This window comes from Heloderma suspectum, chromosome 11, assembly GCF_057233095.1.
Source record: "Heloderma suspectum isolate Gila_16-S chromosome 11, 16-S_ref, whole genome shotgun sequence".
Classification (NCBI taxonomy): Eukaryota; Metazoa; Chordata; class Lepidosauria; order Squamata; family Helodermatidae; genus Heloderma; species Heloderma suspectum.
Genome location: NC_139468.1, coordinates 32,110,626 through 32,133,905, shown reverse-complemented (window position 1 = coordinate 32,133,905; position 23,280 = coordinate 32,110,626). Strand labels below are relative to the sequence as shown.

Here is a 23,280-nt window from a genome sequence, read left to right as displayed (position 1 = left end):
GGGCTCAGTGTCCACCCTGACAATACGCTCAGTTCAGCTCTGGTACTGAAAACAAATTCCTAGGCTCAGAATGTGCTCAGAGGTGCCCTGTTCTTTAATTCTATTACTAAGCAGAGTCTTTGGTTGCTGGAACTTGGGGTTCTAGTAAGGAAAGAAAAACTGGTAGATCCTGAAGTCTGCTCACCACTGCTATACTGAATGGCAGCTGTTCTCCAGTATCTCAGCCAGAGATATTTCCAAGTCTTGTTAACTGCATTTTATCTCTCCCTTCTTCTGAGGAGCTTACATGGCTCTCTTGTTCTGTTTTATCCTCACAACAACCCTGTGGAGTAAGCTGGGCAAAGACAAAATGCCCGACCCAAGGTCACCTAGTGAGCTTCATGGACAGAATGGGCATTTCAACCTAGGGGCAGTATCCAATGTTAGTCCTATTCAGAGTAGACTCACTGAAATGAATGGGACTTAAGTTAGTCATGACTCACCTGTCCCATTCATTTCAAATGGTCTACTCTAAGCAGAACTAACACTGGATGCTACCGTAGGTCTCCCCAGTCTAAATCCAACACTCTAGCTACTACACTACGCAGGCTCTGTATTACTAGATAATTTTTAACTGGAAATGGTCGGGATTCAACCAAGGATCTTCTGCATGCAAGGCATGTGCTCTAACAGTGAACAATATGCCCCTTTTCTGTTGCAGCCAAATCTTATTTGGAGAACACCGCTGAAAGCATTTATTATATTCAGCGGTGTATAAATGCCACGAATAAATACATATTTAAAAAATCAAATAAAAAATCATTCTGAATTCTGGATTCAGAATTCCCAAGAGTTTCCACCCAACCTAATATCTTTCAGATATGTTTGACTGCAAATCCTATCATCTCCAGCCAACATGATCACTGGCAAATGTTGGCTGGTGATGATGGGAGTTGTTGTCAAACACATCTGGATGGCACCAGGTTGGGGAAGGCTGGCTTAACCATCCTGCTTCCCCATCACCACATCGTGTTGAAATTCGCCTCTCTCCTCCCTCTCTCTCATTCCTCTCCTCCGATATTAAGTAGAAACATGCCTTTGACTCCAGGTTTCTGCTTGTAGCAGCATAAAAAATACCAGTCTTAAAGGCAATTTAATAAACGGTTTAATTAGTAGACCTCAAGTACTGTTAAAGCCCATTAATTAGAGGCAATGTCCAACGTTTAAGGCTTTCTGTTGGAAACCCTAAAAGCAAACTTTTTTTAAACAGCTTAACCCATGGTGAGAATTTACTTCCTGTAGGAACCAAGGTTGACAAAAATTTGACATTTTGTTGGTTAATTAATACCAACGTGTATAAGCAATGCAGTGCCGAATGTCCTAAACTGAAGAATACAGCTCTCCTCAAAGTCTGTTCATCTTAAAATGAAGTGAAGAGTCACTTTCAGCCAGAGAAAACTATGCCACACCCTTCTCTTTTGCACTGTTTGTACTGAACGATGGGACGAGATGGCTTTCAAGCCAACCTTACATTTGTAAGCAAAAAAGCATACTCAAGAACACCTGACATGGATCACTTATGCTTTAACACTAAACTCAGAATCATTTAATAGTTAACACAAAACATATGGGTTGACCTTGGGGGTCCTAGTGAAAAAAATAAACCACACAAGACCACTTCTACCCTAAATCCAAGTTCTTTTACTCTATGTATATAGTAAATAGTCAACAACTATTAGGATGGAAATGCAGAAAATACCACCAACATTCCTTAGTAATTGCATAGTGCATGATCAGCGATTGACCAGCTTCACAGACACTGTCTCCCTATTCCTTACAACAGCCCTGAAAAGTAGGTCAGTATCATTATTTGTTATCGACATCCCTATATTATGGATGGGGAAAATGAGGCAGCCACCACACTACAACCAGCTTAATCTAAACTAGAACAGTGTGATCCTTTTGGAATTTTCTATTTTACAACCAATGTGTGTAGAGCATAGGTGGGAAATCTCTTTCGGCTGAGGGCCAAATTCCGTTTCAGAGAAGCTCCTGGAGGCCACATTCTAATGGTGGGTGTGGCCAAAGGCAAAAGGGGTGGAGCCAAATTACAAAAAAAGCCCAACAGTTTGGGGCTATTCACACAATACACTAACCCACACTCAATGGTTGAATGTGGGTTGTTGTTGAATGTGGGTTGTTTGTTGACCCATGGGTTAGCATGTTGTCTGAACCCAGGACATTTTTCACAAGGTGGCTTGTTAACCATGCACTCTGGCTTATTTTTCTCGAACAAGCCACCTTGAGAATCCATGGTTTGTTGTTGGGCTGTTCAGGGTGGTTAACAAGTCACACTGCATGGTGAACAAGCCACCCTGCGGAAAATGTCCTGGTTCAGACCCCACCCTCAGCCCCTGAGTGTGGGTTAGCATGTTGTGCGAACCCAGTCATTGTAGCTTAAGGGTGTAATCCTATGCATGTTTAGACAGAAAAAAGACCTATGCTAACTGGGGCATGCTGAGCGATGTAGGACTTCTTGCTGACTAAACATGCACAGGATTGTGCCCTAAAGCTCTTACTGCCAGTAGCGAAGCCTTAGGAGAGGCATTTCAGACTTTTAGAATGGGGAAAACACTGCCAGCTGAATGGGGGGAAAGCCAGAAAATCACCAAGCGATTGATGGTTGGGAGAAAGGGACTTGTCCAACTGGGGAACCCCAGAGGGCTGGATTGGGACCCTGGTCCTGAGGTTCCCTACCCCAGTGTAGACAGAGAGCTTGACTTAGACCTAAGCAATTTGGGTTTATGTCCTGGGATGTGAACACAGCCATTTGGATGTGCTTGTGGCTAGCATAAATGACACAACCCAGTTTCTCAGTCTCCATATTCAACCTCAGATGTTGGGAAAAAGGCACACCAACCTCACACAGTTGAGAAAGAATTCAAAGACTGTAAAGCACCTTGCAAAAAAATAAAATAACCTATATAAATCTCGCAGAGTAACCGTTCACAAGAAGGAGAGCTCATCTTTCAAGCTAAACAAGACTATCAATCCACAGAACACTGCGCCCACGTACACCACACAGAAAAACTGGCACACAGCATGTATGTGTGGCACACTGCAACTTTTAAATGCAAGTAGAAAATGGAAGTGCTATGTATTCTAAGCCTGGCAGAATCAAGCATCACCTAGAAAGTTTTCAACACCTGGGTGCCCTCCAGATGTGGCCAGGCTGGCTGGGGATGATGGGAGTTGTAACCCAACTCATCTGGAGGGCACCAAGTTGGGGGAGGCTGAGCTAGAGCATCTGTTGAACACCATTACTCCACATTAAGCAGATTATCAACACAGGGCCGGCCCTATCATTAAGCAGAGTGAGTCAGTTGCCTCAGGCGGCAGATGCTGAGTGGCGGCAGCAAAGTGTTGGAGGACGGAACTGTGTGCCACACAGCCTGCCCTGTGCCCCTTAAGCTAGTCTGCTGCCTCCAGGTGTGGAAGAGGATGCTGCTGCATTACGAGTGTGGAAGAAAGCTGTAATTGTCAGGCTAGTCAGCTCTTGTACATGGAATAGGAAGGGCACCATCTTGTTCTTCACCTCAGGCAGCAAACTATCTTGGACCGGCCTTGTACGAACATACGGAGCTGCTTTATATGTAGCCAAGTTGTATATCTAGTCCAGTGTTGTCTGCTGGGCCTAACAGCGGCTCTGTGAAGGGAGGCACCAGGGACTAAACCTGAGACCTTCTGGATGCAAAGTACGTGCTCTGTCACTGAGCCATGGGTCCTCTCCACAGGGGCACAGGCACACTTTGGTGTGTCTGTATAGCAACAGTGGGGCTAGAGTGGATCTAGGGTGGCGAAGGCGTCTGATATTAAGCCGATAAATCTGTGTGTGGGTATGGGGATAGGAGCGGTTTGACAGAGCGGTTTGGGCGAATATGTAAAGGTTTAATTTACAGCAACGACTTGCAGGCATTAAGAGTAAGACAGCAAGCCGAAAGCACGTCTGACAGTAGATTTTTTATTTATGTTTTAAGGGGAGGAAACCTGCCAGGGTACAGTTTTGGTAAGATGAGGGCAAGGATGAGAGCATCGGAAGGGTATAATCATTCACAAAGAAGAGCAATGGCTGGAGCTGTGGGCAAGGCAGCCAGGAAAAGCTTAGCCCGAAGATCCAAAAATAACAGAACAAAAAATACTAATGAAAAAGAACTAAAATTTGAGACTAATTGGCTTCTAGCAAGAGATTTTCTGGGAGCTGATGTTACCCGCTAAGAATCCAGCCTATTGCTCATTCTGTGGTGTCTATCTCTCGACTTTCAAATGCTTCGGCAAACTTGACCATCAGGCAGCCAGCCACCCATACTGTTCCCATTGCAATGCCACCACATTTTTAGGCCTGCATCTATGACTGCGATTCCACAGATGTGCAGGAAACCCATAGAATCCAAAACAACATGCAGAATTCAGCAGCTTGAGATCTCAGCTTTCATTTAGAAACAAAACGTTTCTAGCCCTCATGACTGTGAAGATATGCTTGAAAGTATACACAGACAACATCTCAGAAGCCAAAGAACCAAGGGTTAGTAAGGGTTCCAGTGGCTGAGGGGACTGGGCTTGCATAATTCCTTAATTGCACACCACAGTAAACATGGCAGAATAAATTATGTAAAATAAAATAAATCATGCTCATTTCCGTAATTTGTACAGGTTGGAGAACTTCAGTGTTTTTCATTGCTTACGACACAGCCATGCAAACTGCTTGCACATGCCAAGAACAGGAGATTGTTCAGACTTCATTTAGTCCCATTGTTATTTACTTTTTACAATATATCTACTAAGAGAGAAAGGGAGAGGACAAATTTCAACAGCAAACCTTAAAAATCCATGCGAAGATTCAAAGAACTGTGCAACTAGTTCCAAGTCCAAAGCTCCCTTGAGCAGGTGAAACTGCCGTTGACACATCTGGAAGGTTGGAGGAGTTTCAAAGGCCATTTCAGGGATCAGCAGGTGGGTGGGGTGCTGCTATTGCAGTAAAAAATCCCTCTGTAGATGCACAAGCCCAGTATACCTCCTGGGATCCCAGTCCCCACTGGCAAAGTAGGCGAACTCTCCCTTACAAGGAAACTAAGACTTTGAGGACTGACCCAACATTACCTGCCATCTAATTGATATTGTACTTCTATACACTTTCTTTATTTTCGTCAGGCGCAACAACATTCAGGCTAGGGCAACTAGCAAAGTTTCCTTCCTGCAGGGCATGTTTCACAGGAACCCCCTCCTGCTTAGTACAGCCCAGGCATAGGTCTCAGCGAGAACAAAGTCTCTGTCCAACTTCTAATTCGGACAGGGTTTTTTAAAGTGCCTTGTCACCATCAAACGCAGAATTTTATTTTTGCTTCTGTTGTTCAGTGTGAAAAATATAACTTCTTTTGTCTGCAGCCCTGTTCCAGACTAATATAAACAGGGATGGTTTTAATAAGGGTCTTCCAGTTCATGCTTCCGTCCATACCTCATACGAGCACGTCAGAGAAAGTGTTTTTCTTGGCTGTAATTGGAACAAATTAGAGTGACGCCTGAAGGTCACAAATAAAGGAACTGGGAAAGTCTTCTATTTCACAGACACTGTGGGGAGGGGGTGAGGCTCGGTGGTGGAGAACATGCTTTGCAGGCAGAAGGCCCCAGGGTTAAAAAGGATTTCACGTAGCAAAGGCTGGTCCCCTTCACTCTATGCTACATGTGAACACATGTAACAAATGCTTGATGGGCTTGGAAACTCCATTTGCTTATACGGGTATATTGCACATTTCCACTCCGGTCAGAGGAGACCAGGGGTATGCAATGTGATGCCCACGGGTACTGGTGTGCCTCCAGACACCTTTCTTGGTGTCCATGGAGGTGTCACTGAGACAGAGTATCTATGGATGGTGGCCTGGAGTTGGAGAGAAAAAAGAGTTAGGGAGGAATGAATTGGCTGGCAGAGGGCTGGGCTGGGGGGGAGATAAAAAGAGTTTGACTTCTGTGAAATAGGTTTCTGTTGGAGCTGAAAACAGTGGATTCAAAGGAGTTGCTTAGTGTGCTAGGTAGGACACAGCCTCCACCCCTGCCTTGTACTCAGTCTCTTGGGTAGGTTACGTGTCATTTGTGATTAGCCACGCCTCCCATGGCAGTCATTTTGTGGTGGTGCCCAAGACAGTTTCGCAAATTGCCAAATGAACCCCTGAGCCCAAAGAATTTGCCTGACAGTACTGGACTAGATGAGATAGCCTGACTCTGCTTTCCCTGAAAATAGGGGAAACTGAAAATTCCTTCCACAGGAATTTTCATTTTATTTTAACTACAAGGACAAAGAATCTTGAAACACAGTTTTCTACCACCATCCCTGTCCCTCCAAACACAGCCCATCAACAAACAGTTAAAGGGATAACTATTATTAGACCAGCCTCAGTTCATGTCAGACTACTGAAGCTTTCAAGATACGCAGAGGTTTTACCGGCAGAATTGGCGTGCAGCTAAATCTGGGCTGTTTACAGAGCACTGTAGCTCACCAATGCAGATATTTTTTATCAGATATCTTGTTTTCTTGTTTCACTCAGTTTTTTCTCACCTCTAAGGACATCTTTTTTGAGCCTTCTCTAAGGAACAGCTTTTGCCAATAGTACAGGAAGGTTGTAAGATAAGTTCTTTATAGTGGTTTGCAAAGAAAAATTACTTGTATTTCATTCTATATTCTGGTAGGGCCTATTCAATTGTTATTCCCCACTTGTCCAACCCACCCTGGCTCAGAGATTAAAATGGTGCCTTGAGCTCACACACTCCCCATGGGTTTAATCTCCCAGGTCAGAAGTGATCCAAGACTCAAGTAACTATGAAAGATCATGTTTGGACATTCACTTCTCCCTATACCAAGGGGAGTGGGGCAGGAGCAAATATGGGGCAGGTGGGTGGGAAATCATAGAATCATAGAATAGTAGGGTTGGAAGGGGCCTACAAGGCCATTGAGTCCAACCCCCTGCTCAATGCAGGAACCCAGGTCAGAGCATCCCTGACAGATGGCTGTCCAGCCTCGTCTTGAAGGCCTCCAGTGTGGGAGAGCCCACCACCTCCCTCAGTCATTGGATCCATTGTCGTATTGCTCTAACAGTCAGGATGTTTTTCCTGATGTTCAGCCAGAATCTGGCTTCCTGTCACTTGAGCCCATTATTCCGTGTCCTGCACTCTGGGATGATCGACAAGAGATCCAGGCCTTCCTCTCTGTGACAGCCTTTCAAGTACTTGAAGAGCACTATCATCTCTCCCCTCGGTCTTCTCTTCTCAAGGCTAAACATGCCCAGTTCTGTCAGTCTCTCTTCATAGGGCTTTGTTTCCAGTCCCCTGATCATCTTTGTTGCCCTCCTCTGAACCCTCTCCAGTTTGTCTGCATCCTTCTTAAAGTGTGGTGCCCGGAACTGGACACAGTACTCCAGATGAGGCCTAACCAGTGCTGAGTAGAGGGGAACTAGTACTTCCCAGGATTTGGAAGCTATGCTTCTATTAATGCAGCCCAAAATGGCATTTGTCTTTTTTGCAGCCACATCACATTGTTGGCTCATATTCGGCTTGTGACCGACAACAATTCCAAGATTCTTCTCGCTTGTAGTGTTGTTGAGCCACGTATGTTAACCTCTGCATGCTGGGGCCCACTCTCAATTTCTCCCCAAGGACAATCTAGGAGTGAGTGAGTGAGTGAGTGTGTGTGTGAGAGAGGCAGGCAGGCAGGCAGGCAGGCAGGCAGGCAGGCAGAGACAGGCAGACAGATATCAATGTCCAAAGATGAAGAGCATCTGTGACAGGGCAACACCAAAAGTATTCCAAGTAAGCAGAGAAGAGGAACAAAAAAGTAAGGGAGGCTTCTAGAATGGAATTCTGAGCTACAGAGCAGTTCGAATCAGTCTTGTGTTCTTAAAACGTTTATACCGTTATGTCACATTTTAGCTCAGCAGGGTAGTAAGGATTAGAAATACCAGACAAGCTCCCTATGAAACCATTAATTGCTTCACAGCATTTCTAAACAGTACCTTGTGAAACAATGGCAGTTAAATGTATAGCAGTTGCTAAACCTACCCTTTAGAGTAAGGATGGGGTCAAAATTCATTTGGGTCACTTTTGCACTTCCTAAACCAATACACAAACCAGAAGGCAATCATCCTTTGGTTTTTGCACTTCTCCGAATTTTGCGATGCAGTCCTCTGTTCAAACAAAATGCACACATTATGGGAAATTGTACATAGAAATGCCTACATTAGTGGAAAGTCTTGCAAAAATGTGTAGTTTGCTATACAGACAACACAAGGGTGGGGTGGGGGTCCATTATTAGAGAAAGGCAAACCCAAAGCCTGTGTGCAAGTAAATTAGTTGCATGGTTCTTTGGATCCAAGCTCTGGAATCACAGCAAAACATAACATGGGGCCACCTCTACCGTGACAATCCAAGAAGGAAGCTCTTTTGCTTTCAAAATGTGAAGGGCATTACGCAGCTGCTACAGTTTAGACTCTATTAACGTACAACAGCATGCAAATGTTTTACTTAAAATACATGCCATGGCATCAAGATTCTCTAGGATGTCAAGAGTTTGCTGCACAATCTATGATCAAAGCCACAGTAGGACAGGCCTTTAGCTCAAGTGCTTCAGGCAGGAAGGCTTTTCTAAAAATTTAGCACTATGACACTGAGCCCAAGAGCCTCAAAATATTACTCCACTACCCCATTTCCTTCCAAACATTTATCTGCCTACAACACTCCAAAGATCCAGGGCTAGTTCAGACTTCCAATTCTTTGACCATAGTTAAGCAGGGGTGAGGAGGGTATTACACTCTTCCTCTGCTCACCCGCTGTCTTCCAGGACTGAAATCACCCCCGTGCTGAGCCTAACCAGAGTTCCCACTTAAGCCAGGATCTGAAAGTACCTTCAAACAATTGTTTCCAATCTTGGAAGAAGTGCTAACAAATATGAGACTGCTTTATACTAAGACTGGTCCATGTCCATCTGACTCTGAGGGAGGGGCCATAGCTCAGTGGTAGAGCACCTCCTTTGCATGCAGAAGTTCCCAGGTTCGATCTCCAGCTTCTCCAGGTAGGGCTGGAAGAACTCCTGCCTGAAATCCTGGAGAGCCGCTGCCAGTCTGTGTTGACAATACTGAGCTAATACTGAGCCAAGGGTCTAATTCAGTATAAGGCAGCTTCCTGTGTTCCTGTCTATCTCAGCCTTCCACAACCTTCTGCCCTCCAGATGTTTTGGACTTCAACTCCCATAAGCCCCAGCCAGCATGGCCAATGGTCAGGAATGCTGGAAATTGTAGTCTAAAACATCTGGAGGGCACCAGGTTGGGGAAAGCTGGTCTATCTACACTGAGAGGCAGCAGTTCTCCAGCCTATCAAAGAGGGGTCTTTCCCAGCCCTATCTGGAGATACCAGGGACTGAACCTGTGACTTTCTGCTTGCAAAGAATGTGCCACTGAATTACAGCCCACCCTAGTTAGATGTAGCTGTGGTTAACACAGCTGCTGATGGAATGTCGTAGAGCCTCATGTGGTGCGGAGTGGTAGGCGGCAGTAATGCAAACGAAGCTCTCCCCACGACCTGAGTTCGATCCCAGCGGAAGCCGGGTCCCAGGTAGCTGGCTCAGGTCGACCCAGTCTTCCATCCTTCCGAGGTCAGTAAAATGGGTACCCAGCTTGCTGGGGGAAAGGTAGTCACGACTGGGGAAGGCAATGGCAAACCACTCCACTATAGTCTGCCACGAAAACGCCAGCGCAAGCGGCATCCCTCTAGGGGTCAGTAATGACCCGGTGCTTGCACAGGGGGAACCTTTCCTTTCCTGATGGAGTGTTGTATTCCCACTGGCCCAGCAGGGGAAATCTGTGCTCTGGAATAGTGTGGGGAAGACAGTGTGATCCATAGCCCAGGGGTGGGCAACCTAAGAACCTAGGGCGGCATGTGGCCCTTGGCCTAATTTCATGTGGTCCTCTGCATGCCATCAGTTCAGACCTCTGGCAATAGCTATTTGTCCCTTCCATGGCAGCACGTTGCTTGGGAAGGAAGAGGGAAAGAGAAAAGGGGGTGTCAGAAAGAGAAAGGGGGCAGGAGAAAGAGATAGAAAGGGGGCAGCAGAAAGAGAGAGAAAGGGGGCGACCACCCACTTTTGGCTCAGGCCCTGCCTACTGCTGGCTTCAGCCTTGCCCACCACCAGCAAGCAGCCCTCAACAGATTACACAGGAGGGAACATGGCCCTCAACAGAAAAAAGCTTGCCCACCCCTGTCATAGCCCGCTCCCAACTGCTTAACCGTGCTTAAGCAATCAGCAGCATTACGACTACGTCAGCCCTCAAAGTTGATAAATATGGGATTTCTTGTTGGAACAAAGCAACTCTTCAAATGTCCCAGAGCATGTCGAAGAAGATATCTGAGCTTTTACTGAGCTGCTTTCTCTGAGAAAGATGACTAAAGCTGCTGGCAGATTTATTAAACTGATGAAGCACTTCCCATCAGGAATGGCCTACGCTATCGCTGTTTTCCAAAGTCACAAATCCATGCCAAACTGTAAATAAGTTGTTTGCTGTCTTGGGTGGCTGACTGCTTACAGCAAATCCATGTATTTATGCAAAGGGTTTTCACATATATATATTTTTAAGCTACATATAATTATGGGAAGGCCACCACCTCACAGAAAATAAAAGAAAACTTTAAAAAAACCAAGTTAATATGCCTGTGTTAAAAAGGAGAAAAGGCAAAAAAACAACAATAAAAAACAATAAAATACAGACCTGGTTCAGGACATTTAACAGGCTACCAATCCTTCTTTTTGCTTCGAGATGAAATATGCTTTCAGTAATCAAACCCTAAAAGCCACTGAAATGTTCTGCATTGTGTCACACAGTCTGGGAGCAGAGTGAGAACACAAGAACTGCCTTACTGGATCCGACTAAAAATTCATCTTAGCCTAGCATTCAGTTTCCAGCAGCAGCAGCCAACCAGATGCCTTTTGGGAGATGATAAGTAGGCCATGAAGGCTCCCTCATCCTTGATTGCTTGTTCTCAGCAGCAGTGGTCATCGGAGCTATTCTTCCCCTACCCATGGAGGTTTTATTTAGTTAGTACAGCTGTTGATAGACCTAACCTTGCACTGGGTTTTTGTTTTGGTCACAGGGAGATGGCTAAGACTTATCAACACAGAGGCAGGGATCAAATGCGATTTGTCAATACTGTCAACAAAAGCCTTCTAGGTTGGCTTTGAGAAAATGCATTCTAAACAGCTTAAGACACAACTTCCCAAGGGGTTCTGTGGTCCCTGAGTGCTTTTGTGGAATTCAGCAGCTGTTGCAAAACAAGGACCAATTTATACCACCTAGGGAATCATGTGGCAACACCTTTCCATTTAAGGTATACTAACATTTAAATGTATCGTACTAAAATATACTAGCCACTGTCAAGTCTAAAATTGTTCAAGAAATCAAAGGGGAAGTAATACTATGACAAAAGTTGGAACAATAATTTCCATGATATTATTCAACCTTTCATATATATTTTTCTTAGTTGCAAATAATTGAGGTTTTTCATACTGTGAAGACTTTTATGAATCATGTATATTAAAGCTGTATGGTTTGTAATAAATAAATAAATAAATTCAAAAAAAATATACCAGACACCTTAAAACATATTAGACAACTTGTACTGAAGTTCCTATGGTTTTGCATTGGCTAAGAATGCAAGAATAGTGATGGCCACCAATTTGGATGGCTTTAAAAGGGGGTTAGACAAATTCCTGGAGGAGAAGACTATCAACGGCTACTAGTCCTGATGGCTGTATGCTGTCTCAAGTATCAGAGGCAGTAAGCCTATGTACACCAGTTGCTGGGGAACATGGGCGGGAGGGTGCTGTTGCACTCATGCCCTGCTTGTGGGTTTCCCGTGGGCAGCTGGTTGGCCACTGTGTGAACACAATGCTGGACTAGATGGGCCCTTGGTCTGATCCAGCAGGGCTCTTCTTATGTTCTTAATGATTTTGGCTATAGGCTTGGGGAGAAATGCACTACTCAGGACCAGCCCTCATGGAACAATCGCTTCTCAATACAGGACTCTCTAAGGAGACTGCAGGCAAGGGCTCGTGTCAGGGGTCAGCATCATGGGGCTATTGCCAAGGCCCACACTGCAGTGGGGGGGGACTGGTCCTGCTCCTCCTCCTCCTCTCTGTCGCTACCTGCTGACTTGTATCCCTTAAGCAGGTGAGCAGTGACAGGAGCGAGGAGAAACAGCAGCAGCCTCTGGACCCCTTTTCTCTGGGCAGCAGTGTGGATTGAGCCCAAACAAAGAGGGCATGCAAATGGGGAGCACAACACTGAGGAGGAGGTGCCCCCACTGAGGGCATCTCACCCAAACTCTCTCCCCTTGCCAAAACCTGGAGCCGGCACTGCTGCAGGCAGCTGCTAGAGTAGGAACATGCCACGCCATGCTAGCACAGCTCAGCATGTCAAGTCCAGAGTGAGACCCTGTTAATGCAGTGGAACGCCATTCAGGTCTCGCTAGGAAGTGTTCTCACCAAAGCAAAGAGGGTGTGTACAAGCTGCTACAGCGCTGTACTCAGAAAGACTTGGGAAGAAAAACCGGGTTTCTCTGTTAAATTGTGTGGGAAAGATCGCAAATGAAAGAAGACGACAAAACTCAACCTTTCAGAGCAAGCAAACAAACTGCCAGAGTGTTCTTAAGAAACTCTTGAGTGGCTTAAGGGAGAAAAAAGGGGAACAAACGCATAAGACATTACTTGGAAATTAATGTCGAGCATCTGACTTTAATATAGAGGAGGTTTCAACTTGGAATTTCCTTGCTCTCTGCTCCTCTCTCGTCTCTCCTGCAATCGAGAATGTCAGAGCATGAGATCAGCCGTGCTACGTTGCAAACGCTGCATGTAATGAAATGCCTAGGAGCCACAGGGTGTGTTCAACGAAGGAAAAAACGTAAGGAAAAAACGTGGATGCCTCCGGCAACTCTCTTTTGTTTATTAAACCTGCTAATTCTTTTTTTTTTTTCTCCTGGCGGGCGGGGGAGAAGGGAGGGTCAGTGACATTTTTTGCAAGTTTACCTGGCCCAGGGTTTGGCAACAGGCAGCCTTCAGACTGATTTTATATGGCCCCAAGACATCTCTGACTCTCCTACCCCTTTCCTTCCCCATTTTTGCATACCTTCCACATTCTGCATTCTTCTGTTGAAGGGGAAAGAATGAAGCAATCTCTTCATTCTGGTGAAAGAACTAGAAGAAGGTCTTTCCAATGTTGTTTGTTTGTTTGTTTCAAGGGACACAAGTTTAGAATGACTAAATAAGGAACTGTTCCTTGAACAGTTCAATAGGACTGGCTCCACCCACATCCAGCTGTAGCTCCACCCACTGCTGGCTTGCGGTCCCTGACCAATTACCCCAGAGGGAATATGGTCCTCCCCACCCCTGAACTAGCCTAAATCAATGGCTCTCATTGAAACAGAATTCTAGTGAATCTGGAGGGTTCCTAGGAAGATAGGAAGCTGCCTTCCTGTTCATCTAGTTCAATAGCATCTACTGTGACCAGCAGCAGCTCTCCGGGTCTCAGGCAGACATCTTTCCCATCACTTGCTATTCAATCCTTTCAACTGGAGATGCCAGGAATCAAACCTGGGACATTCTGCATGCAAAGCACATGTTCTACCATTAAGTTCCGGTTCCTTCCCAAAAGCTTATTTCAGGTTACTCAGTGAGTTCAGTCAGGATGGACAAGATTTCTTAAAAGACAGTTTGCCCACCGCTACCTGTCTTCCCCCACAATACACAGCCCCAGGAGAGTGCCCAGTGTGTTCCAAGCCCTCCACACAGGGCAACAATGAAGTCCAAGAGGCCTGGCCAGCACCATGCCATAAATGAATGGGCAACCCTAGAATATGGCCCAGAATCCTCTGCTCTGCAAAGAAGCCCAGCGGCAGACATGCAGGGGTTCCTTGGCAGACCACAGTTGATGCAGAAAACGTTCCGCCAAGGCAGGATGTTTTAAAATCACTGGCCTAAGCTACTGGCCCTCATCTAGGGGGCTGTGCCACAACCTAAGGCAAGATGCCAGCCTGGGCTAGCATCAAAGGTAGGCATGGTCGGATACCTGCCAAGGGCCCACACCCCAGCATGGGCCCACTGACAAGAGCCCCCTGGAGTTGTTCCTCCTTTTTATCACTGCTACCTGCTTGTTCATCTGCCCCTTGCTCTGACCCAGGCAACCGTGATGGTGAGAAAGAGCAACAGATGATGTTGTTGCTTACTTGCTCCCTGGCTCTCTGCCTGTCAAGCAAGCAAGGCGTAGCGAGGAGGAGGAGTCGTAGTAGCTGGTGATGATGGTAGTGAAAAGGTAGACTCACTGAGGGAGGGGGGCCCATGGAGGGTGTTTTGCCCAAGGGCCCTCCAAAACCTAGAACCAGCACTAACACCACAGTACCATCACGAGGTTTAGAGCACATGCAACAAGGACCATCCCTTAACTACCGTTAGACAAGTTGAGCTGGACCATCCATCTGCTAGATTCTAGCACCTTTTGGTTCCTGGGATGCTTGCAAAGAATGTTGAACTAGGTGGGTGGTTGGCTTATTATATTCTCACGCAAAAGCATCAAACATGGATTAGTTGTGCCTTCACTTTTATGAGAACCTGAGCACTCTTGTTTCAAATTTTACACACACTGCTGGATGATGGGGATTCTACTTTCTCTTTTTAAAAAAAGCTGAACCATGCGAGACTGAATTCAGCCCTCCCAATTTAGAACTATTCAAGAGTCTTACCTCTTAGGATCCATTTTTATTAATTCCTTTGCAAAGCCAGGCAAGTCGGCCTTTTCATCTGCTGTCCAGACTTGTCCCCAATTGCTCACCATTTGCAGGTTGGAAAGGTCTGGTGGAGAGGCCTCGTAAGAGGTTTTCGCAAGCCGCAGGGCAGATGAACACCCATAAAGCACAGGAAGCCAAACTCCATCTTAGTGTGGCTAATCAGCTCAGATCATTAATTTTCCATGGTGTAATTATGTTCAAGCAGAAACATGTCCATTGCTGAACTCTAGAGCTACCAAGGCGCAGGGAAAAGGGAAAGAGAGAGAGCCCCACTTGCAGAAATGTTTGCATTTAAAGCACAGATTAATGCATAGATTAATAATGTGATTGTAATCATTACAGTTGTGGATTCGGGTGGTTAATGCACGACTACATTTTAAAACCCTTAACAAGAGATCTTAACTCTACAAGGCAAGCAAGACACAAACGAAATGGCAGGATGATCATAACAAAGCAGGAACTGTAACAAGAGTTTTCTGGGATAAGCTACCTGTTCAAACAGAAACAGGGTATTTTTTAAAAGTGCATTCAGTACAGAAAACAAACAGGAACATTAAATGTTGATGCTGCAGGTATCTTAAGCATTCCAGGTCTTAGGTTAGGCACATGCAACATGCAACCTCTCATTGGACACAAAAGCAAACACAGTTTATGCTGCTGGAATCTAGAGAACTCCAATTTCCCTTTATTCTAGTCCTCCCAGATACAAAGCTAAATCTGAAATAAAATGAGCCCTGTTTTTTTATCCTTTCAGCAAGTACAAGAAGAGCCCTGCAGCATCACCATTTCCAAATCCACATACTGATCCCACTGCAGGGGATCCAGACCTCTTTCCTATCATGGAGGACAAGCAATTCAATAGCCTCCTTCTGCTCATCTCATATTTTGGCCCTGATACCAATACCGAGCCTACAAAAAGGGCAGGCAGGGGAAGATTTGCAGCCTGGAAGCAGAACTGACACATCTTCAGGCAAACCACAGAGAAACTCTATGTCAATTCCTCTCACACGCATGCACACACATATACCCACCGCAGCCAATCTGAGGGCCAAGCTACATGCTATGTTCACTGTGCATAAGCAATTGCTGTGCATAGTTGTTTAAACAGCCATCACAGGGGCTCCCAAGCATGACCTCGACTATGGCGGGGCAAGAGGGAAGACTTAACTCTTTCTCCCTATGTCATGGTCCTGGCAAAAATCCACTTCCCATGAAGCTATTAGCCCCAGAAGAGGAGCTTCCCTTGGCGTTAATGAAAGTTTCCCTCCTAGGGACAAATAAAAGCTTCGTGCACACATGGGAATGGGGGGAGATTTTCAGTTGGATCACAGCACAGGAGGAAAGGGTTAAAGCCCACTGCCCTGTGGTTCCAATCCTGCTCACTTTCCCCTCCCATGCTGCACCCACACCCATTTAAATGCTAAAAGGTATGCACATTAATTGCTTACTTGCAATTAATGTAACATGGTGAGTGACCCTGAGACTTCAGTCAAACTGCCTGCTGAGACGAAGGAGACAAGAGGCTTCCCCATGCACTTTGTCCACGTAAGAATCATCATGAACTGAGTGACACAAACACTCTTCCGGCATGCAGGAGTACACATCATCCACTCTCAATGAAAAAAAGGAAGGACTGCAACAGCAGAGATTACTACAACAGCAAGGCTGCCTCCTGCCTCCACCCAATATATGTGTTTCCTCCTAAGCCTTCCTCTAGTTGATTGTACTCCATCTTTCTGGACATCTCCACTATCCATTCATTTGACCAGTCTTCGCTTAATCTTTCAGTCTTCTCTCCTCTGCTGCTCACTTTCAATCTGTTACCAAGTCATGTCACTTCTCCTTGTATTAACCCCACACACACACACTCACACACAACAGCACCTGCTCCCCAGGTCTCCTTCAACCCACATTCCACACTGTGCCTTGAAGACTGGAACCTTCTCTTCTCTGGTCTCCTTCTTCATCCATGCTCAGGCCTCATGCCTGTATCCAAAGCCCCGGTGCCAAAATCATCTACCTCTCCAGCTACTCAGACTACATCTCAGAACCTTTCAGATGCTTCCTGCCCTCTACTATATCCAGCACAAACTTGCTCAGTGTGATGGAGCACCCACTTCGTATGCAGAACGTCCCCGTTCAATCCTCGGCTTCTCCAGGTGGGGCTAGGAAAGGATCCTGCCTAAAACCCTGGAGAGCCGCTGCCAGTCCGTGCCGACAATACTGAGCTGGATGGACCAATTGTCTGACTCAGTATAAGGTGGCTTCCTATGTTGCCCACTCCTGCTATAAACACATAATTCCTGTTTTAGATGGTGTGAGCTCCTTAGGACTATCCAGGAAAGGCTAAAATGCAGCACCGAGGAATTTCAGAATCTGAACCAACCACCCACTGTATATGTAAGTGCACAAAAGAGAGTTAAGAGGTAATTTGGAGTCTCAAGAAACCAAAAGGAAAGGCCAAAAAGTGAGTCATAACGTTGAGTGAAGACTGCCAAACAGGTGTATATTCTAAAGGTTGCTGCTGGGGGTATAATCTTACCCCCAAGTTACTTACTGGTTGTAACTTTTGCCAAAAAGTCAATTGGGCAAGCAACCAAGTTCCAGAATCTGGCAAATTCACAGAGGCCTCAACACTGCCCTAAAGAAAATGAATGCATCCTGTCCCCCACTCCCACAACTGACTCAAAGTCGCTATCTTCCAACGTGTTTTTAGATGCCTGGACAACACAGTGTTTATACAAAATGTTTAGAGGAAAAAAGCAGCACACGTGTCTGGGTACACAACAGCAGACAAACACTTAAAAAAGCTGACTGCCCACTGCAAGAGGACTGCAGTAAGAGAGCCCAGATTTAGAAACATTAACAAAATTTATCTTCATAACTTCTGCTAAGGCAACAGGAGAAAGAGAGAAACGCATGTGAAAAAGCTTCCAGTAACCAACAAGCTGTGGTTATGCCATAAACCAGTCTGCTCAGCTTTTGATACCCATTTTGATTCCAGCTTCATGAGGAGTGGGTTTTTATCAGGACCATGGCACTGTAGACTGACAGGTGTGGAGGAATCCCAGATGACTAGATGAAGGGGAGGGCAGGGTGCCCAGGAGGCAGTATAAACTGGGCTACCCTGTAGTTGCAAGTTGTGCGTTGGCCCATTGTTCTGGGAACTTGACTGAGCAATCTCTCTCTCTCCCCCCCCTCCCCTCCCCCTCCTTTACTTTGAGTGTAAGGCTGAAGTGAGCTTCCACTTTTAATTCAGAATAAAACTGAATCATCTGCAGTGGTGATTTATCTGGGATTCCTCCACACCCATCAGTCTACAGTGCAAGATGCATTAGACCATCCCTATATATCAGGGTTATTGAACTTCAGGCCAAATCTAGCCCACCTTGGATTTCAATCTGGCCTTCTAGTGTTCCCCAGAAGGCCATGCCCCTTGGCCCCACCACCTTTCCCCCCGAGAGCCGATCAAAGTTGAGCTCAAAGAGGCACACAACAATAACAAAGAGTTAAAGAAAAGTAACCAAAAATAATGTTTCACCATTAAAGCAACATAGTTATATCAAAAACACAGTAATATGTACAGCACAGTAGAGCAAAAACAAATGATTCAATAAACAATTAACACAGTTAAATACAAATGCATAAACAGTGTATTAATTATGTATGTATGTATTTTATACTGCCCTTCATTGCCAAATCACAGGGTGGTGCACAAATTCAGTAGAACTACAATTAAAATAAAATACAAAGCCACACTAAAAACAAAAACTCTACTATCTAAGTATTAAAATCAGCAGATGCCTGGGTAAACAAGAGTTTTTAACAGGCGCCTATTGCACTGCAGGGAGGAGAGAATTCTAAAGGCAGCGCACCACGAAATAAAAGGCCCTCCTCTCGGTCGCTGTCAGATGTAAACGGGCAGGCAAGAGAACAAACAGGACACCCTGATCTGTATATCTCAATAAATGGGAAGGTTTTTAAGGTAATTTTTATTGGTTTTAAGACTGTGTGCATTGTTTTTAAGTGACCATTTAAGATTTTTTTTGCTCTCAAGTTTTTATTGTATTAATATGTATATTTAGGGTTCTCAATCTCCTTGGGGACCCTTCTGAAGACCATAAGGTGGGAGGGTGTATAATATGTGGGATGTGTTTATACATGAATTCACATAAATTCGCAAATGGCTGCTAAGCACCAGCCTAGTGACAGCAGACATGATCCCTCAACAGAGAGAAGCCACAGCTCAGTGGTAGAGTACATGTTTTGCATGCAGAAGGTCCCAGGTTCGATCCCCAGCATCTCCAGGTAGGGCTAGGGAAAAAAAAAATCCTGCCTGAAGCCCTGGAGAGCTGCTGCCAGTCAGTGTCAACAATACTGAGCTAGGTGGACCAAGGCTCTGCCTCAGTGTAAGGAAGCTTCCTATGTTCTTTTGAGAAGGGTCTTCCTTACTCAGTGTAGGTAAACAACACTCCACTTGACTCTGGTTGTCCTGTCAGTGACACCAGAAGATAATCTTCCACCCAACTGTCACCCCTTGGCTGATGTCATCCAAGCAGAATCTTTGTACTTATTTGTTTGTTTATTTCTAAACCACCCAACAGCTGAAGCTCTCTGGGTGGTTCACAAAATTTTTACAGCAGCCTTCCCCAACCTGGTAGCTGCAACTCCCATGATCCCCAACAAACACGGCCAAGAGTATGCTTTTGGGATTTGGGGCTGCATATAGACTCCCTTCCTTCCGGTTATACTACTGCCCGTCGTCTGGAAGACAAGGCAGGTTACAAAGGCTCTATGGAACCTCCCCAAGAGGTAGAGAGTGTTGGGCCCATCCAACATGCTTGCTTAAGCATTCAGGCCTGCTCAGAGCACAGCTCGAGAATCAGTGCTGTAACACCCTTCAGAACCAGTTCTGAGACCTAGGGCCGGTCCTACCATTAAGCTACCAATGGGAACCTCAGGTCCGCAGACCAAATCCAGCACTCTAGGGGGGTCTCAATTAGGCCATCTGGGATAGCCCTGATGGTCACGTCCTCTTCCCTGGCTCGACCTCTTTTGCCCCAACCATCAATCGTTTGGTGGCTTCCCAGCTTCTGTGCAGCCTCCCCCCCCCATTCACAAAAGGCTGAAATACTTCTGTGAAGGCTTAGTTACTGGCAGTAACACGTATCTGGGGGGGTTGGGCCCCAACCCATTTGCCTTCCGCTCCACACACCAATGGAGTGGAGCCCCCAAGAGCTTCTCTGAAATTGGATTTGACCCTCATACTGGAAGAGGTTCCCCACGCCTGCATTAGACAGAGTAAGACAGCTGTCTTAGGCAACTGATTTGGGGTTTCCTAAAAGGGCAGCACCCCTTCATGGATCACTGCCTTGTTGTGGCGAAGGGGCTTGCGTAACTCAATGAAGCCATAAGCTATGCCGTGCAGGGCCACCCAAGACAGAGAGGTCATGGCAGAGAGTTCTGACAAAATGTGGTCCACTGGTGAAGGAAATGGCAACCCACTCCAGTATTCTTGCCAAGAAAACCCCATGGAACGTATCACAAGGCTAAAAGATATGACGCCGGAAGATGAGACCCTCAGGTCAGAAGGTGTCCAATATACTACTGGGGAAGAGCAGAGGGTATTTCCAAGTAGCACCAGAAAGAGTGAAGCGGCTGGGCCAAAGCCGAAAGGACACTCAGCTGTGGATGTGTCTGGTGGTGAAAAGAAAATCCGATGCTGTAAAGAACAATATTGTTTAGGAACCTGGAATTGAGCACGCTCCTGGAGAGAGCGCAGGACAGGAAGGCCTGGCGTGCTATGGTCCATGGGGTCACAAAGAGTCGGACATGACTGAACGACTGAACAACAACAACAACAACAACAGGGCAGGAAATGGTTAGTTATTTCAGTTGTTGTTGTATTTTTCTCCAACATCAACTTTGCTGGATCGGCCATGTTGTTCGAATGCCTGATTATCGTCTTTCAAAGCAGTGAATCTATTCCCAACTTATGAATGGAAAACGGAATATTGGTGGACAGCAAAAGAGATTTAAAGATGTTCTTAAAGCTAATCTAAAAAAATGTAACATAAAGATTGAGAACTGGGAAGCGCTAACCCATGAGCGTTCCAACCGGAGGTCAGCCTATATTAAAGGCACTATGGACTCTGAAGAAGCACGAGTACAGAGCGAAAGGGAGAAACGAGCTCAGCGGAAGGCACGTCAAGCAAACCCTCACCATGACGGCCTTCTACCTGGAAACCTATGTCCTCACTGTGGGAGGCTGTGTAGATCCAGAATCGGCCTTTACAGCCACCTGCAGACCCACTGCTAGAGATTAATGTGTTGATTGACCTATCTACTATGAATCTGTCTAATCCTTTTAAAGAGTTATCTATACAGACTCTATCTTTGGAAGACAATCTTACTCGGTCACGAGTGATCGCCATGATGTTGTATTATTACTGCCCGGAAGCGGGAGAGACACTTCTGGTATTTTCCTCAAGCACAAACCTCAAGCATTTTCCTCAAGCCTCAAGCACAAAAATAACTCGACTGGTCTTGACCCAGAGAAGGGGGAAGGTGTCATTTGCTGCCCAGCCTCATGCCATAAAATGTCTTGGGCCAACCTTGCTCAGAGAAGTTTTTCCAGAAGACTGAACTGGGGAAGAGGCTTTAGCCCTGAGCAGTGGAGGCTGGTGGCTCCAACGTCAGTGGGGCGCTAAATCTGCTCCGGGTTTCAGTCAGAACCAGTCAGACGCTCCTTTAGAGTTCTGATTGGTTCTGACTGAAACCCGGAGTAGATGCAATACCCCACGGACATTGCAGCCACCAGCCTCCACTGGCCCTGAACAAATAATGACAGCTTTTGAGCCACACGTTGATACAACCGCTGTTGGCCTCACGGACTTCCAGAAAGAAACCTTTTAGATTCCTCCAGTGTATTTTACTACAGATAGCTTTTTCCTGTTTTCAAGCAACACAGGAAGTTTCTTAAAAGGAGACAGTCATAGAACAGATAATAAGCCTATCTTCTTATAAGAAACTTGGCAACATGGTAAGTGGCAGCGATTGTATTGCAATGGTTTTCAGAGTGGAGAATGGAATAAATGGAGGAAGAGGTTTCAAAGGGAATCTATTGCATAAGCTTGAAAAAAGCTGAAAATATTTCAGCGGTGACCTAAAAAAAGAGAGAGAGACATGAAACAAGGCAAAAGAGCCTGAATTTAAGTGAGGGGGAAGTTTTGATTGAGACACCAAGCCAAAAATATTCCCCCTTGCAGGCAACAGAACAAAGCTAGAAGATAGCTGGGATGTAGAAAACAAAGCAGATAAAAAGAGAGTAAGACTGATCACTTAGACCAGGGCATATCTACACTATAGACTTAAATGAAATTAACAGGCATTCCCTTTCTCCTGGGAATTGAAAAGGGGGTTGGAGGATGGATAGAGATCTTGACAGAATGTTTAGCATTCTCACCAAACTGAAACCCCTAGAATTCATTAGAGCAGAGGTGGCACAATCTTTTCGACACAAAGTACTGCATGTGATACTGGCTCCGGGTTCGCGTGCACACACACACACACGCACATACATCCCAGAGATCTGTATGAAGATCTCTAGGGAAGGGAATGGAGGACGAGTTAGAGGCAGCAGGGAATTTAGCAGCAGTGGAAGGCATAAAGTGCCCTCTGGGGACCACAGTAAAGGCCTTGGGGACCACAGGTTGTGTACTCCTGCGTTAAAAGGAATCTGTGAGAATGAAACTGATATAACAGGCCCCATCATTGCAGACGTTTAGGAAGGCCCTGAAAACTTACTCATACAAGTACGTTTTCAAGGCCTTCCTAAAAGCCTGCAACAATGGGGCCTGTTATATCAGTTTCATCCCCTGGCCTTCCCCTGGTTATGTTTTATATGACTGGGTTGTAGCTGCAATTGTGTATTGTAGATTTTGTCTTAAGCTGGTGTTTGTGGTTTTTTGGAATGTTTATTACCACATCAGTTGTTCTTATCTGAATTGTATTGTTACATGCTGCCTTGGGAGGGTTCCTGCCCTAAAAGGTGGCCTAGAAATATTTTAAATAAATAAAAATAAATAAATATAAAAGAGAAGCAAGTGTGGACTTGAAAGGCCGCATATCTTAGTGACAGAAGGCCATTGTTTCAATTCCAAGCGCACACACCTGTCCCCCAGTCAAAGAATCTTAGGTTAGAAGAGCTGGTAAAGTTCTCCACTTGAGACACTGGGAAGCCACTGTCGGAGTAGACAATGCCAGAGTAGATGATCCAATGATCTGACTTGGTATAAGGCAGCTGCTTCATAGATATTTCCACACTCACATCAAATGGATATTCTATCTATTTCCAGGGACTTTGTAGCTTCACAGTGTGAACACACAACACTGCAGGAGAACCCTATAAAAGTCGCAAATACTGGGCAATAA

The 23,280-nt window shown here is 45.6% G+C and overlaps 1 protein-coding gene across 2 annotated transcripts in view; it reads right to left on the bottom strand.

Annotated features, from left to right (window-relative positions):
- Positions 1-23,280, bottom strand: part of CHSY1 (chondroitin sulfate synthase 1) — a 128,895-nt gene that overhangs the window by 49,676 nt on the left and 55,939 nt on the right. The window lies entirely within an intron of this gene.